Source organism: Jaculus jaculus, chromosome 4, assembly GCF_020740685.1.
Source record: "Jaculus jaculus isolate mJacJac1 chromosome 4, mJacJac1.mat.Y.cur, whole genome shotgun sequence".
Lineage (NCBI taxonomy): Eukaryota > Metazoa > Chordata > Mammalia > Rodentia > Dipodidae > Jaculus > Jaculus jaculus.
In genome coordinates this window covers 4802153-4817900 of record NC_059105.1, presented here as the reverse complement: position 1 = coordinate 4817900, position 15748 = coordinate 4802153, and positions in this window count along the sequence as shown.

Below are 15748 nucleotides of genomic sequence, written 5' to 3'. Positions count from 1 at the left end.
TCTCTTGCTGGAGTCATACTTTGATAACATCATTAGGAGGTGGGGAGAATTAGGATGGGGTATCTGCTTGGAGTAGATGGGTCCGTAGAGATGTGGTCTTAGGTAGTCTCCCACTCAGTCTCTTTGCTTCCTGGTCTCCATAGTGTGGGTAGCTCTGTGCTACCATGCCCTTCCTGCTATGTTATTTGATCTCACCTCAGACTGAAAATAATACGACCAAGAAACCAAGAGATGAAAACCATGAGCCAAATAAATATTTCTTCCTTTAAGTTATTTACAGTAACTGAATGAATTCACATATAATTTTTCTTGTCCACATAACAAGTTTTTGAACCAGCGACGTGTTTTCTACTGTGCTGACGGGTTGGGTCAGAGAAAGAAATCTGTTTAAAACCTCGCTTGTGTCACCCTAGCTGCACCAGCCTGGCCACCCCCAGCCTCAAGGTAGAGTCCTTACTTTCTTTTGTGGTGTGTAATTACCAGAGTTCTTATGTTTCACCCTGCATACACATAACACATTTTAAAAGACAGCTCATTCGTCATACTCAAAGGGTAATACATCTTTGCTTTGAGAAGGCTGCTAAGATGCAAAGATACCGTGATCACCACTGATAACAGAGTGTGCTACATAAAAGGTTGTATAGTCCACTGAGTTAACTAATGTCTAAACGTATTCCTGAAACTCAAATCATCATTAACATTTGACCTCACTTACTTTTCAACGATACCGTACATGATATGCAACATGGCCATTGGAGGCAGGTAGCTAATTTTCACATGGTAACAGAGAGATGAAGGGCAAATAATCCCATAGGAATGCAGAAACATGCACATCCGCTGCTCTGGGAACAGGTGCTCAGGCGGCATGTTCCCGGCTGAGTTTCAGAATTGGTGGAGAGTACTGTCTGTACAGAGTTGCATCCCTCATGACCCATTTCCCTTTGCGGTTCATGTCCCTCCTCTGGTATTGAGCTACAAGAGAAGACCATACATACTTGGCTTGCCAAGCTCTAGATGAAGAGCTTCCACACTTGAGACCCTTTCTGCATTCAGACTTGACTAAAGTCATACAGATCTGTAGGTCCACCATAATGTACTTAACACAGGGAAGAATGGAAACTATTGTAGTCAAATGTGGAAAAAAGCTTTCAAATTATTACCATAATTCCTACTGTCTCTGCAAATAAAGCCCTTCCCACGTGACTTTCCCATGCCTTCCATCTAGATTCATACCCTCCTCTGCTTTAAATAGGGGCTTCTGAAGGGTTAGAGGCAGTTAATGGTTGCTGTGTAGGACCTATTCGCTCAGGTAGAGAACCCCCTGCCCTTTCCCCTGAAAGTAACTCTGATTAAACTCAGTAGGTTACACCCACATACATGAAGGAAAGGAGACATAAGAGTAAAAATGTGACAAACTGGAAATAATAAGGTAGTCCCAGGAAGAAGAACGGAGAGTCAAGACGGAGTAATGAGAGGGACATAGGATCAAAATACATTATGTAAATGTATGAAAAAATTGTCAATAAATAAGAAAGATGATGGTAAATTGTGCACTAGTAATTATATAGATACTCAGTAATTGTTAAATAAATATATCAGTATAGAGAGACTTAATTTTCAAGTCAATAATCAACCCATTTTTATAAATAAGAATTGTGTTATAATATTATGGCCAAATTATCATTTATTTCTTCTAAATATAAAGCATCATAGTATATGTTTTTTTGTTTATTCTGAATTTTTGAGGGAAAGGTAGAATAACATTTTATTGTATAATAAAATGAATTTCTCTAGGAATAAGACATATTGCAAATAAAAATTGAAAATAAAGTGACTAAATCAGCAATTTAAAAGCTTGATGTTGTAAGATATTACAAACAGAATTCAAAATTAAGTATATTACAAGATATTTGATACATTGATGCTGTGCAGATATTAGCTTCAGCTTGCATAAAGAACCCCAGCAAGTGAAAATGAACAAGATCCAGATAACCCAGCAATAGAAACACAGTGAAAAGGCACTGATGAGTCAGACCAGGAACTGCTTGTCAGCCTTACCAGAAGCCACAGAGAACAATTCATGCCCCTGTGTTTCCAGCCAACATTCTTAAAAAAAAGAAAAAAAAAAAAAGCCCAATGTGATGGCATGAGCGTGTGCATAACATTGCGAGGAGGTAGAAAGTTTCCTGCACTGATATTGCAGGTGAAATTAGATGACAGTAGTTTGAGATAAATGTGAGAACATTTACAAAGGTTCAGTTCCACGAGGTATTATTCCACAGTTCACCTACACTAAAAACCGCAAGGAAACAAATGCAAAGAGGTTCTATGTAGCACTTTTGTATAAGAAATATTCTTTAAATTATTTAAATATGTATCAATACATGCATTTAACATTTTTTTTTTTTTTGCTTTTTGTATACAAAGCAAAGGCAGATAAGGAAATAGTGTAAGGTAACAATGATAGAAAAGGCAAATTATAAACAAAATAATAAAAATCAAGAACTTTTTATTTACATAATGATTTAAAAGGTAATAAGACCTCAGAGGATTATTATGAGACAGAAATGTATTTTCATCTATGTGAGAAGATTAGGAATAAATTTTCATGAGCATGTGATTTGATTTAAGAGGTATTTAAGTGGTTGATCTTTGGAGGTAGCTATCATACTAAATCATATTTTATTCTCTATTCTTTCCAAGTCCACTTGTCAGGAAGGCATAATTATCATTAGATGAAGAATCAAGACCTAATTCAACTTTTGTCCCTTCGACTTTATAGTTGTGATTAGACATTAATAAAATTTCTCACTACCTTTATATCCATACCTGGAATAGTATTTTCACGTATCTTTAAAAAATTGTTGTATTTTGTAAATATTAAAATGTTCCAAAATGCTATTTGTATGACTCTTGCTGTGGAAAGTTATTTCCCTTAAATTATAGCATTTAGAATTATACATAAAATGGCTTGATTTAATAGAAAAAATGAATGCTACATAGCATATAAGTAATTTTATTCAAATATCCATTATAACAATCTTCTGGATTTTCTCTCTTAGATCTAGAGGCTGAAGAACTAAGAACTGCTTTTCCTAGAACCTTTTGCGGCTGGCCATGCTCCTCATACAGGGTTGTAACGGACGAGGCAGAAGCTGCAGGTGTTTAGTATGCAGTCAACCCGGTGTTAAGATCACACATGGCAGGAACCCCAAGGGGATGTGAAAAGACACAGAGAGCTCAAGCCTGACACTGAAGACCTCTCATCATGAGCGATGTTTCTATGTGGGACTTCCTTGAAGTCCCAACTGCCTTGAAATCTTAATTGAGATGGTCTTTTATGTCAACCTGACAAAATTCCATTCTCTCACTGAGTGGTTTTGTGACATGGCCAAAATCAACATGTGGACCAGTGGTTGATAAGGAAAATACCCACCTATTGATATGATCCAAAATCTCACATGGTAAGCCTAGCAGTTTTTTGGTAGGCAGTTGTTGGAATATAACAGTGAAAAAATAATCACTCAGTACTCTTTTTGTTAATCTTCATGGAACTAACTGAAAGTATTTCTTGCATCAGAATTTAAATATGGTAAAAATTGGAAATTAAATTTTGCTAAAACAATATATATATATATACATATATATATATACATATATACATATATATATATATATATATATATATATATATATATATATATATTTCTTTTAAGTATCAAACTAGCAGTAAGACATGAAACACATCAATGAAAGAGGGAGCATGTGTAGCAGAGTTGCAGCCTCCACCCTGAAGGAATGGGAGAACCCTGGCTATTTTTTAACTTCTATGTTGACACTTTTATTGAGTGAGAAAGGCAGCTGAAACAAAGCCTGGAGCTCATAGAGAAGACGAGTTGGAAGAGCCATTCATAATACATGTGCTCCAAAAGACTGAGCTTCACAGAAACATGGACATCAAGTACAGCAAATCCAAACGTGACGAGGAAGCTAGTGTCCTGGAGTTGAGGAAACCTTGGCATAAAATTTCATGGAGGTGCTCTCCCATAAGTGCTCCAGAGTCTGAGTATAACAAATCCATGTCCTTTTCAAAGGAAAAATTTTGACACTAAATCGTAAATTATACAACTCAAATTTTTCCAAGTACATTTTCCAGCAAAGATAAAGTATTATGTGATGAAACAAACTATAATCATAAAAGAAACCAGCGCAGATGCACTAGATATTTGAGTGTACATTGGGCCATGAGAGCCGTGCATGGTGCACTGAGAGGTAGAGCAGTAATAAATTTAGAAGAAAATGAGAGTAGAGGACATGAAACTATAAAGTGACAGAGCAGATTTGCAGAACATTGTCTAGGCATTCAAAATACTAGATGAAACTTAAAAGTCCAAGCACAGTGACTGAGTATCATCTAAATTTAGACAAAATAGAAAACATTCATATAAACAAAAGCATAAAAATTCATCACCAGCCAAATTCCAGTAAAGGAAATTTTGACAGATGTAATTCAAGTAGAAGCAAAATTATTTTGGACAACATGTGAGAGGTACATGAAATAATGATTTTTATAGGATTATTAAGAGTGTTATGCCTGGAGTATTAATGGATAAAACTAATCAATACTAATAGACTACAGATAGTAAGATATTTGATTTAAAATTCAAAAAGAACAAAAATTATTTTAGGGAGAAAGATGAGTCAAATAAAAAGGGAATATTTTTATGTTAAACAAGAAAAGAAAACTCTATGTGGAATTCAGATATCTCTATTACTAGAGCATGGCAAAGTTGAACAATTAAAATTGCAGGAGAAGATACTATAGGAAAAATCTTAAGTTGTGAGGAGGCTGTTCTTCTACACGAGACCTAAATACTTAAAAACCAAATACATCATTATAATGGGAAAGAAGACCACTTTGTGATAATAAATTCATTAAGAAGAAATAAATATTTCAATCCTTGTGCACTTATTAACACATCTTTAGATATATCAATAGGGGTTGGTAAGATGGCTCAGAGTTTATGGTCACTTGCTACGCAAGCATGAGGACCTGAGAGGGTCTGATTAGCCATGAGTTCATTTCCCAGCAACCACCAAAAGCAGCTGGACATAGACACTCGGGCCGGTAGCCCTAGTCCTGTGGGAAACAGACGCCGGAGAATCTGGGGCTGAAGCTGACTCACTTTCAGGATGTTTGTGCCGGTGTGTAAGAGCCAGCTACTCACATTGCCTCCCACCTTTCCATCCAGCTCTGTCACAGTGGCGTTTGAAGTCAGGGAATGGCAGATTGTATGACATGGAAGTCTGTAAATGCTTTGAATGAGGAAGTATTTGTTGGTTTGCTGTTGTTTACCTGGGTGTGGTGGGGTAGTAGTTGTGCATTCAAGACAATACCAGGGTTCATAAGATAGATATTTGATCTTTTTCACTCCCCTTCCTAGTAAGAACCTATCGTGGTGGCAAGGATGGTACAAGATGTCTAAGCAGTATGCTAGTTACGTTGCCTTTGCCTCAAGAAACACACACACGCCAAAGTTGAGCACAGTGAATGCATCCAAGAGACCTTCTAGGTAGTCACAGTAATGTACTAAACGGATGACATGTGGCCACTCTGACCTGAAAAACATCAAGTAAGTTGAACACTTGGGGTTAGAGCTAGCTCAAACAAACAAATTGGAAATGGCGTGTAGGCCCCTCTGTTGTCTAGGCTTTTCTTCTGAAGACCAAACTTCTTGCAAACATCCCTAAATCGTCCCTTGCAAAGCTCTGAGTAGCTCATTTAGAATCCACCCTTCTCACTTCTTGTTCGTGGCTCATTTCTTGTGTAACACCATGACCGTGGACTGTGCCCCACAGCACGGACATCGCGAGTGGTGTGTAACCTATCGTTCTCATTGTAGACAGAATGCTTTGCTTGATCAATTCCCACATTAGTTCTTAATGTCCTTTCATTTTTCAGTAAAACGGAGAGCATACCACAGTTCTAAAAGCACTTTCCCCTTTCTTCCCTGGGTCTGGCTGACTTGAAGATGTTGAGCTCTCCCTATGGCGCCTCTTCTGGCACCGTAACGTAACAGTATTCTTTACCTCTGTGCTTCTAAACAAGCTGTCACTCTCAAAAGATGCCTTTGATGTTTTTCCCCCATGTGTCCCTGTTTGGTTGTTTTCTTGCTTACTTCAAATTTAAAACTTTCTATAAGCTTCTCCTAAAATAAAGGCTTATTGCCCCACACTAAGCTATGTGAGTGCTATCTATGCTCAATCCTTCTTCCAAAAGCACAATGGGCACCGGGTTAGTACACCCAGAACTGTGTTACTTTACCACCAGGTAGATAGCAGATGCCTTCTCCTTGCTGGAGCAAAACACCCAGCCCCAAGTAGCTTACGGAAGACAGGGCCGTATTTCTGGCTTATAGTTCCAACAGAGAGTTTCCTTGTGGCGGGGAAATTGTGGCATGGGCAGGCAGCGGGCTCACATCAGCTCCTGTCTGCAAGCATCTTCTCTGTGCCTTCATGGCTTTGCCATAGTGAACAAATATTGGGTGAAAATTATTCTGGATGTTTCTGTAAAGGATTTTTTTTCATAATATTTGCAATTAAATCCACAACCTTCCATAAAATGTGGGGACCTTACTCAATTACCTGAATAGCTAACAGAACAAAAGTGAGAGCTCAAGAAAGAAGGAACTCTGCTGTCAGTGCCCTTCATACTGTGTGGCATCAGCAATCCCTTTGTTCTGCAGCTGATGGCTTTTGGACTAGAACTTCAGGCATTTCCTCACTGTACCAAGCTAGCCATAACTTCAGATTGGAGACCCACCAAGACTTCACAATCACACAAGCCTATAGTTTTTATTTTTCTTTACTTATTTGAGAGAGAGATAAATAGTCTGGGAGTGAGAGATAGGGGGAGAGAGAGGGAGAATGGGCATGCCAGGGCCTCTAGCTGCTGCAAACTCCAGCTGTATGTGCCCCTTTGTACATCTGGCTTATGTGGGTCCTGGGGAATTGAACCTGGGTGATTTGGCTTGGCAGGCAAGCACCTTAGCCACTAAGCCATTTCTCCAGCCCCTATTTTTTAAAATAAATCTAAACACACACACACACACACACACACACACACACGCCCCTACTTAATGTTATAGTTTGATGCTCCACAGCATCACATGTTGTAAACTTTCTTCCCAGCTGAGGTTACTATTCTGGGAAGTTTTTGAAATCTTAAGACATGAGGCCTCAGTAGAAGTAAGTCACTGCCACATGACTTTAAAAGTCTTCTTGCTGCCTGAGCCTTCCTGTCTCTTCCTCTCTCTGCTTCCTGGGACATGAGGTGAGCTCCTTCAGCACATGGATGGTACCACCCATAGTTGGGATGGGTCTTTCTACATCAATTAACCTAATGTGGCATGCTCCACAACAGATACACAAAGAAATTTGTTTCTGTGGTGATTCAAAATCCTGCTAAATTGGCAACTAGAGATTAACCCTTAAACAGGTATTTGATACAACAATGACAAGTCTAACAGATCGTAAGTGGAGCTGGTATTCACACAGATATGAGGGAATATATGAGAATGACTTTCTAAAACAATGAAATGAAATAGCAACAGTAGCAAGATGCTTTATAACTTTAAAGACTATCATCTGTTGTAAAAGCCAAGGCCGCTTCTTCCTCTCCCATTTGCTTCCCTTTCATCTTTCCAGGGCCGTGGTAATGCAATAGGGAGATCTTTTCACTTTCAGAAGGGCAAACTGAGGAACCATGAGTCAATTAGGATCTTGAAAATTGTCTTTTTTTTCCTTTTACTTAACAATGCTTTGAGGAATTCAAAAATTAATTATGAAACTTCATGAGGCAGCTTGCTGAACGGGGTAAGTCTGACCTTAGTCCTCCATTGTCCCTGTTCTCCACTTATGGAGATAAAAAATTTGCTCAGTATGCAAATGAGTGTTCAAGTTGGTACTGAGATCTTGTTGATCCTCAGTCAAGTGCAAATCTCATGGCTGAGAGATTTTCTTTTAATTTCTTATGGGAAAAACACATCACATCCAAGCTGCAAGTGTGGGCAAGATTGCACTCCAGAATGGAACAATTGCATGTAGCATAGCATCAGCATAGTATAGTATCACCCAGTTCACAGAGCACAAACTCCAGCTTTTGATTTATGAAGACAGCTATCAAACAGCAAGTGACTAAGAGACATTCCTATTACCGTGTGTGTGAGCACTATTGCCCCACATCCCCAGAGAAGTAACTAGGAGTCACTGGGAAACATGACTTAGCTTTTGTAAATCAAAAATATCTAGGAACCATAAAAATTGCCTTGGCATTTCTTACTCAAATTAGAGAAAATATATAGGTAGAAAAGTATCTATCTGCTTTACTTCAATACAAAAACAGGAAAAAAACAAGTCAAAAAAAGATAAGCCAACCAATAGTCTGGAAATAAAATGGCACAAAATAATGAATTGAAGACTTTAAAGGAAAGAGGCAGTCAGGGGCAAGGACAAGGGCAGACAGGCACATACACATCCAGTGAGGGGGCACCTAGCAGTATCGTAGGCCAATAAGACACTGAAAGGGTAATGCTTCTTTAGTTCCCATGGTCTCTTTCACTTTGCTACATTATTGTATTTGGTTGAGTTAAGAATATTTCATTGGACACAGTCTTAGATGTTTCATGTTATACAGTTATTTGATTCATCCATATGAAACATACATATGAGTTACAAATTTTCAAATTTGTCCTAACTTCCCATGTATCCATAAAATTTATTTTTAAAATCTTTGCAAATTATTTATTTGGGAGCATGCATTTATCCATGTTGATAAGCAACTTTACATTTGGAAATAAATCATTTTATGCATTCTTACAAGGTTCATTGTTGAAGCACCTGGTACAAGAAGATGGAGAGAGAGACATTAGAACAGTTATTTGTTATTGGTCCTGCCTGATTTTATGTTGAGCTATGGAAGAACATTGATTTAACAGAAATCTCCACAGGTTTCTATTTCCCCACTGGCGATGTAGCAAAATAAAACATTCTTCCTGACTCTATTACACCTTTAGCATGTCAACCATGTGAGTTAAAAAAAAAAAAAAACAGCAAGGGATAGAGCCTATAAGCTATGACAATGGGATGATAACAATGACGGGATTATTTTAAACACAGCACAAGTGACAAAACAGCAAAACTACAGAGGGCAAACCAATTAGTGGTTCAAAGATGTTGCACAGCAGAGGAGGAAGTGAAGAGGATATTGTTGTAAAATGAGAGCAAGAGGGACTCTTAGGTCAGAGTTGAGCTGCCACTCAACTCCGATATTGATCACATGAATGACGACAAGTGATGGAATCTAAGAACTAAATACATACTCAAGTTAGTGAATGTAAAGCTGGTGAAAATCGAATAAAATACGCAAATTATATGAATGCTGGTTTACTAGCTATGATATCATTTAATGCTATTAAAATATTACTGTTACTGGGGAACTCAAATATGGGAATCTTTATTATTCCTTACAGCCTTATTTTAATTCACCAATAGCTCAAAATTAAGAATTTAAGCATCCACAACAGTCATTCTCTTATTTAGCATTCTAATAGATGAGTAGTAATATTTCAATCTGGTTTTCATTTACATAATTCCTATTTATGGACCAAAATATCATCTTTTGTATTCATATCTTATATCTATTGCTTTGTTGCTGAATTTTGAGGTAACTTTCAAACATTTTTAGCATATAAGATATTTTTTCATCCACTGACTCCATTCATTTAAGTGTTTTTGGAGAAAAGTTTTAACATATAGACAGATAAATGTAAATATAGATATATGAGAGAGAAAGAGTGTGAGTGCACCAGAACCTCCTGCCACTACAAACTCCAGACACATGTGCCATTTGGTGCATCTGGACTTATGTGGGTACTGAGGAATTAAACTCAGGCAGTTGAGCTTTGAAAACAAGCTCCTTTTACCACTGAGCCATATTTGCAGCCTCAAAGAAAAGTTTTATTTATGCAAATTACTTTCTCAAGTTCTTATTTTATAGATTGAATTTTTCAATAGCATGTCTAATATTTAACATAACTCATCCTTTTAGATATTTATTTCCATACCAAGTGATGATAAAGAAAGTTGAAACCCATGGCTCTTATATAATACTGGTAGGAAGACATATTATACTTCCTCTTAGAAAACATTTTGGAAGGGGCTGGAGAGATGGATTAGTGGCTAAGGCATTTGCCTACAAAGTCAATGGACCTCTGTTCAATTTCCCAGGGTCCACATAAGCCAGATGCACAAGGTGGCACATGCATCTGGAGTTCATTTGCAGTGGCTGGAGGCCCTGGCACAGCCATTCTCTCCCCCCCCCCGCCGTGTGTGTCTAACTCTTTCCCTCTCTCAAATAAATAAATAAGTAAAAATTAATTTTTAAAAAAGAAAGACAACATTTTGGGAGTTCTTAATAAATGTTAATATATTCCTCTGATATAACTCAATCATTCCACTATCAGGTGTGTGATCAAAAGAAAACAAAGAATGAAGCCACTTATATACAGATGGCCTTTGCAACTTTATTTTTAGCAGTCAAGAAATGGAAAACAACAAATACTTAATAATCAAAACATGGAAAATTTCCAACTATTCAATATCCACATGATAACAAACCATTAAATAGTAATAGTAAATAAAATATTGCTGCATAAAACATGAATGAATCTCAAAATTAAGAGAAGACAGAAAACACACAGAGTGTATACCATATGATTCTGTGTGCACAACTCTAGAACATACAAACCTGTCTCTATTGATATGTGCCAGGTTTCTGGCTTCTTCATGAGGGAGAATGAAAGGGTAGTGAAAATTACTGGGGCTTGTGAGTGGAGGTGATGTTCACTATCTTGATAAATGGCATATGTCAAACATCTCAGACCATATACTTTAAATGCACATAGCTTACTTAACAAAACCATGGATAGTTAAATGTTAACAGAGCCATTTGGAACCTTCCACATCACTCAGGATATGTGTCTTTTGTGGACAATGACTATCCATGAACTCTCTCCCATGTGAAGTGTCAGAAGCATTAGTTTTGGAAAGGAGAAATTAGTATGATGTTTGCCTGCTAATAACTTTTTCAGTGAGTTACCTGTTTGCAAAGTATTATTTTTTTTTATTCTTTACTAAAAGAATAGCAATGTCTTCATCATAAGATATCTTTTTAAAATTATTTATTTATTTATTTGAGAGCGACAGACACAGAGAGAAAGACAGATAGAGGGGGAGAGAGAATGGGCGTGCCAGGGCTTCCAGCCTCTGCAAAACGAACTCCAGACGCATGCGACCCCTTGTGCATCTGGCTAACATGGGACCTGGAGAACTGAGCCTCAAACTGGGGTCCTTAGGCTTCACAGGTAAGCGCTTAACCGCTAAGCCATCTCTCCAGCCCATCAGAAGATATCTTGAATAGAGTAAATTGCCTTGGAATATTTTGTCTACAAGGAATCATTCATAGGCTTCTTAATACAGAGTTTGTAAAAATGCATCTATCCTCATTATGAACTGGAAGGCATTTCTGTAGGTTTCCCTCATCAGAATAATATTTAGAGCATTGGAGGGCCATTGCTCAATTTAGAACTGATTTCAACAGCTCCACGGAAAGAGGGCTATAATGAAATCATGAATGTGTTTTATGTTTCTTCACTATTTGATTCTTTGAAAGATTGTTTAAGCATTTTTTTCCCTAAGGGAACATTGAATTGAAGGACATTTTAATCAGAAGGATTTTAATAATGGTGTTTTTCCTTCCCTTTTGCTATAAATATGGCGACATGATTAACTGATGTCTACCAGTCATTTTTTTGACAAAATATTTCACTTTAGCTAAAGCAAACCAAGTAAAACCCTCAAATGATGGTGGCTATCTAAAGCCAAACATAGAAAGTCCTGCTGGTCCATGGCAACTCCAGGCGATGCCTCTTTCACCTTACACAGTCAGGAATTGATCATCACACCCAACAACTGCCCCTTCACTTGACGAACAGGCCTCACACACAAACACCATCCCTCCCTTCCACTACAGTGAGTTGTGATGAAAGCTTGGGTGTAGAATAAAGACAACAGTTCAGCTCAGTTTTTCCACCTGAATTTAGAATGATTCAGGTAAAAGTATAATAACAATAGTAAGCTACCATATACTTCAAGGTCTTTCAAATATTTATTTATCTGTAATAGAGATGAACAGGCAGATAGAGAGCATGAGTGCATCAGGACCCCCATCCACTGCAAATGAACTCCAGATGTGTGTGCCACCTTGTGCGTCTGGCTTATGTGGGTATTAGGGAATCAAACATAGATCTTTAGGTTTCACAAGCAAGTCCCTTACCTGCTAAGCCATCTCTCCAGCCCTTCAAGCTCCTTGAACATTTTACTGGAAGTTTAACACAGATCATGTTCCCGTGCTAGCACCCTCTTGTGACCTCCCTCCCACCTTCACCACCCCATTCCACTGTGGGAAGGGCGGTCCTGAAATGTAAAAGCTCAGACCATAATCTCTGAGATATGAACACATTAGAAAGATGTTTGACATTCTTCATCATCCCCCTTTCTGAGGAGACCATAGTACATCTGCTGACATGGTTATTGGGCAGGCTGGATGGTTTTGCAGAAAAACTCACCAACAGAGGTCGCACAGGGAGGTAGAAGTGAACGAGACCTGCCCTTACAGGCAGCATTCTTGCTCGTGCACAGTGGTCCAGGACAGGCTCATCATTGCCCGGCTGTGATGCTGACTCCGTGGTTTTCTGAAGTGGCTGCTGACTGATAACAAGCAGGAAAATAGCATCTTATCTCTTTGAACTTCTGTCGCGCCATCCAGCAGTGCTTGTACGGGGATTCAGTTCTTGTCTAAACCAGTTTAATCTATTCCATTACCAGTGTATCATGGGTGGGACAAAACGCCACTTCCCTTAGGCTCCACTTCTGCCTTTTGGGACCATTATAAACAGCTTGTTTCTTTCTCCACATATTTTAAAGTGAGACCAAGTTCCTCTTGAATCACTTTCTCAACCAGCGAACCCTCACATTTCTATCAATAATTGTCTCTGCCTTTCTACCCGTCCATCTCCAAGCAGCTAGCTCACAATCAAATATATTTAAGTTTGCCAACCTTCTACTCCAGTCCTTATGTTAAAAATGAATGTGTGTTGGGCTGGAGAGATGGCTTAGCGGTTAAGCACTTGCCTGTGAAGCCTAAGGACCCCGGTTCGAGGCTCGGTTCCCCAGGTCCCACGTTAGCCAGATGCACAAGGGGGCGCACGCGTCTGGAGTTCGTTTGCAGAGGCTGGAAGCCCTGGCGTGCCCATTCTCCCTCTCCCTCTATCTGTCTTTCTCTCTGTGTCTGTCACTCTCAAATAAATAAATGAAAATTTAAAAAAAACTGTAAAAAAAATGAATGTGTGTTCATAACTCATGGTATAGTCAGTTTTCAGTTATTTTCTTTTTTTGGTGTTTCAGATCATATGCCTATGCAGTGGTAGTTCATAACCACTTCTATTTTCTTTTATGATCACAGTACTGGTTTATAATATTATCCCTTACTAATTGAGTAAGAGATAGCCAAACCTCCAAGTAACATTTGATGCTTCTTAATTCTTTTTAATGATAATTTTATACATTCATATAGCACATTTTGATCAAAACATCCTTCTCTTGACAATCCTTTCTGTCCCCTTCAGCTAAACCATGTTCTTCTTCCCACTATTTCCTCTTCTAATTTGATATCTCTCTGTCTTTTTTTTCCTTGTGTGTAAAAATGAGTCCTGCTCCATAGGAAGGAACTCATGCCTTGGTACTGAAAACACAGATCCTTTTGAATTCTGCAATTTTATGATTACTTTCATTGTGGACTTGGGAAAAAAAATCTTTAGAGATCATATGCCATTTGTTTGCCAATATACCTCTAGACTCCTCTCCTTAAATGCAGGTTCAGGACGTTGGACAGTTTTGAGGTCTGCAAGTTTGTATTCATACATGCTCGTGATCTGCCTCAGGAGATGTAGAATGTTAAGAAAAAATAAAAGGGAAAATAAGATTCTCCAGATTATATATCTAAGGGAGGCATAGGATTTTTTTAATTTTTATTAACATTTTCCATGATTATAAAATATATCTCATGGTAATTCCCTCCCTCCCCACCCCCACAGTTTCCCATTTGAAATTCCATTCTCCATCATATTACCTCCCCATTACAATTATTGTAATTACATATATACAATATCAACCTATTAAGTATCCTCCTCCCTTCCTTTCTCTACCCTTTATGTCTCCTTTTTACCTTACTGGCCTCTGCTACTAAGTATTTTCATTCTCACGCAGAAGCCCAATCATCTGTAGCTAGGATCCACATATGAGAGAGAACATGTGGCGCTTGGCTTTCTGGGCCTGGGTTACCTCATTTAGTATAATACTTTCCAGGTCCATCCATTTTTCTGCAAATTTCATAACTTCATTTTTCTTTACTGCTGAGTAGAACTACATTGTATAAATGTGCCACATCTTCATTATCCACTCATCTTTTGAGGGACATCTAGGCTGGTTCCATTTCCCAGCTATTATAAATTGAGCAGCATAAACATGGTTGAGCACATACTTCTAAGGAAATGAGATGAGTCCTTTGGATATATGCCTAGGAGTGCTATAGCTGGGTCATATGGTAGATCAATCTTTAGCTGTTTTAGGAACCTCCACACTGTTTTCCACAATGGCTGGACCAGATTGCATTCCCACCAGCAGTGTAAAAGGGTTCCTTTTTTTCCACATCCCCGCCAACATTTATGATCATTTGTTTTCATGATGGTGGCCATTCTGACAGGAGTGAGATGGAATCTCAATGTAGTTTTAATCTGCATTTCCCTGATGACTAGTGACATAGAACATTTTTTTAGATGCTTATAAGGTATAGGATTTTTGTGAGGTTTCTGAAAAACCAAAATTGATTAACACAAATTTTACCTTTTAATGGGACTCTCATCTTATTATAAGAAATGACCTTTTATTTGATAGACTCTATAAAGACAAATGCTGGAAGTTGAAAAATCACATTTTCATTCTCCAATACCATTGGATTCAATGACACAACATCTTTCTGGGAAGCTATATTTAGCATCTAATATATCTCAATTTCTTCAAATGTACTGTATATTAAAAGTCATGTTCTGTTTCTAGATTTGCCTAGGTCTTTGTGACATGGAAGAAAGGACATGATAAATGCCATCATTTATTTGGCTGTTTTGGCTTCAAAATGTTAGAGGCATATTTAAGATATTGCTGCTACATTAATGCTTCATTTGCATGATATAATGCAGACAAAGCTAAGCCTTTTCTTCAAAGTAGAGACAAATATATATGGGATAAGAAAATATAGCTTAACATCTGGATGGAATCTAGTCTTACATCCTGTTTCTGAAAATGGAATTGAAAATATTTTTTCAGAATATCTATAATCAAGTCCCTGCTGGGACTACCAGAGCAATACTGGTGCCATCTTTTCCATAACAGCCATCACAAATTTGAAAATCAACATTTAATTGTTTATGAATATTCCTACTTCATAATTACCACAGTTGTCTCAGTTGAAAGATTATAGTGCAGGCATGTCTATAAATCCAATACAGTTCTCTTGTGAGGAAACATTAGCCTTTGGAAGTTTTACATGAAATTTTAGAATTACACAGGAAAA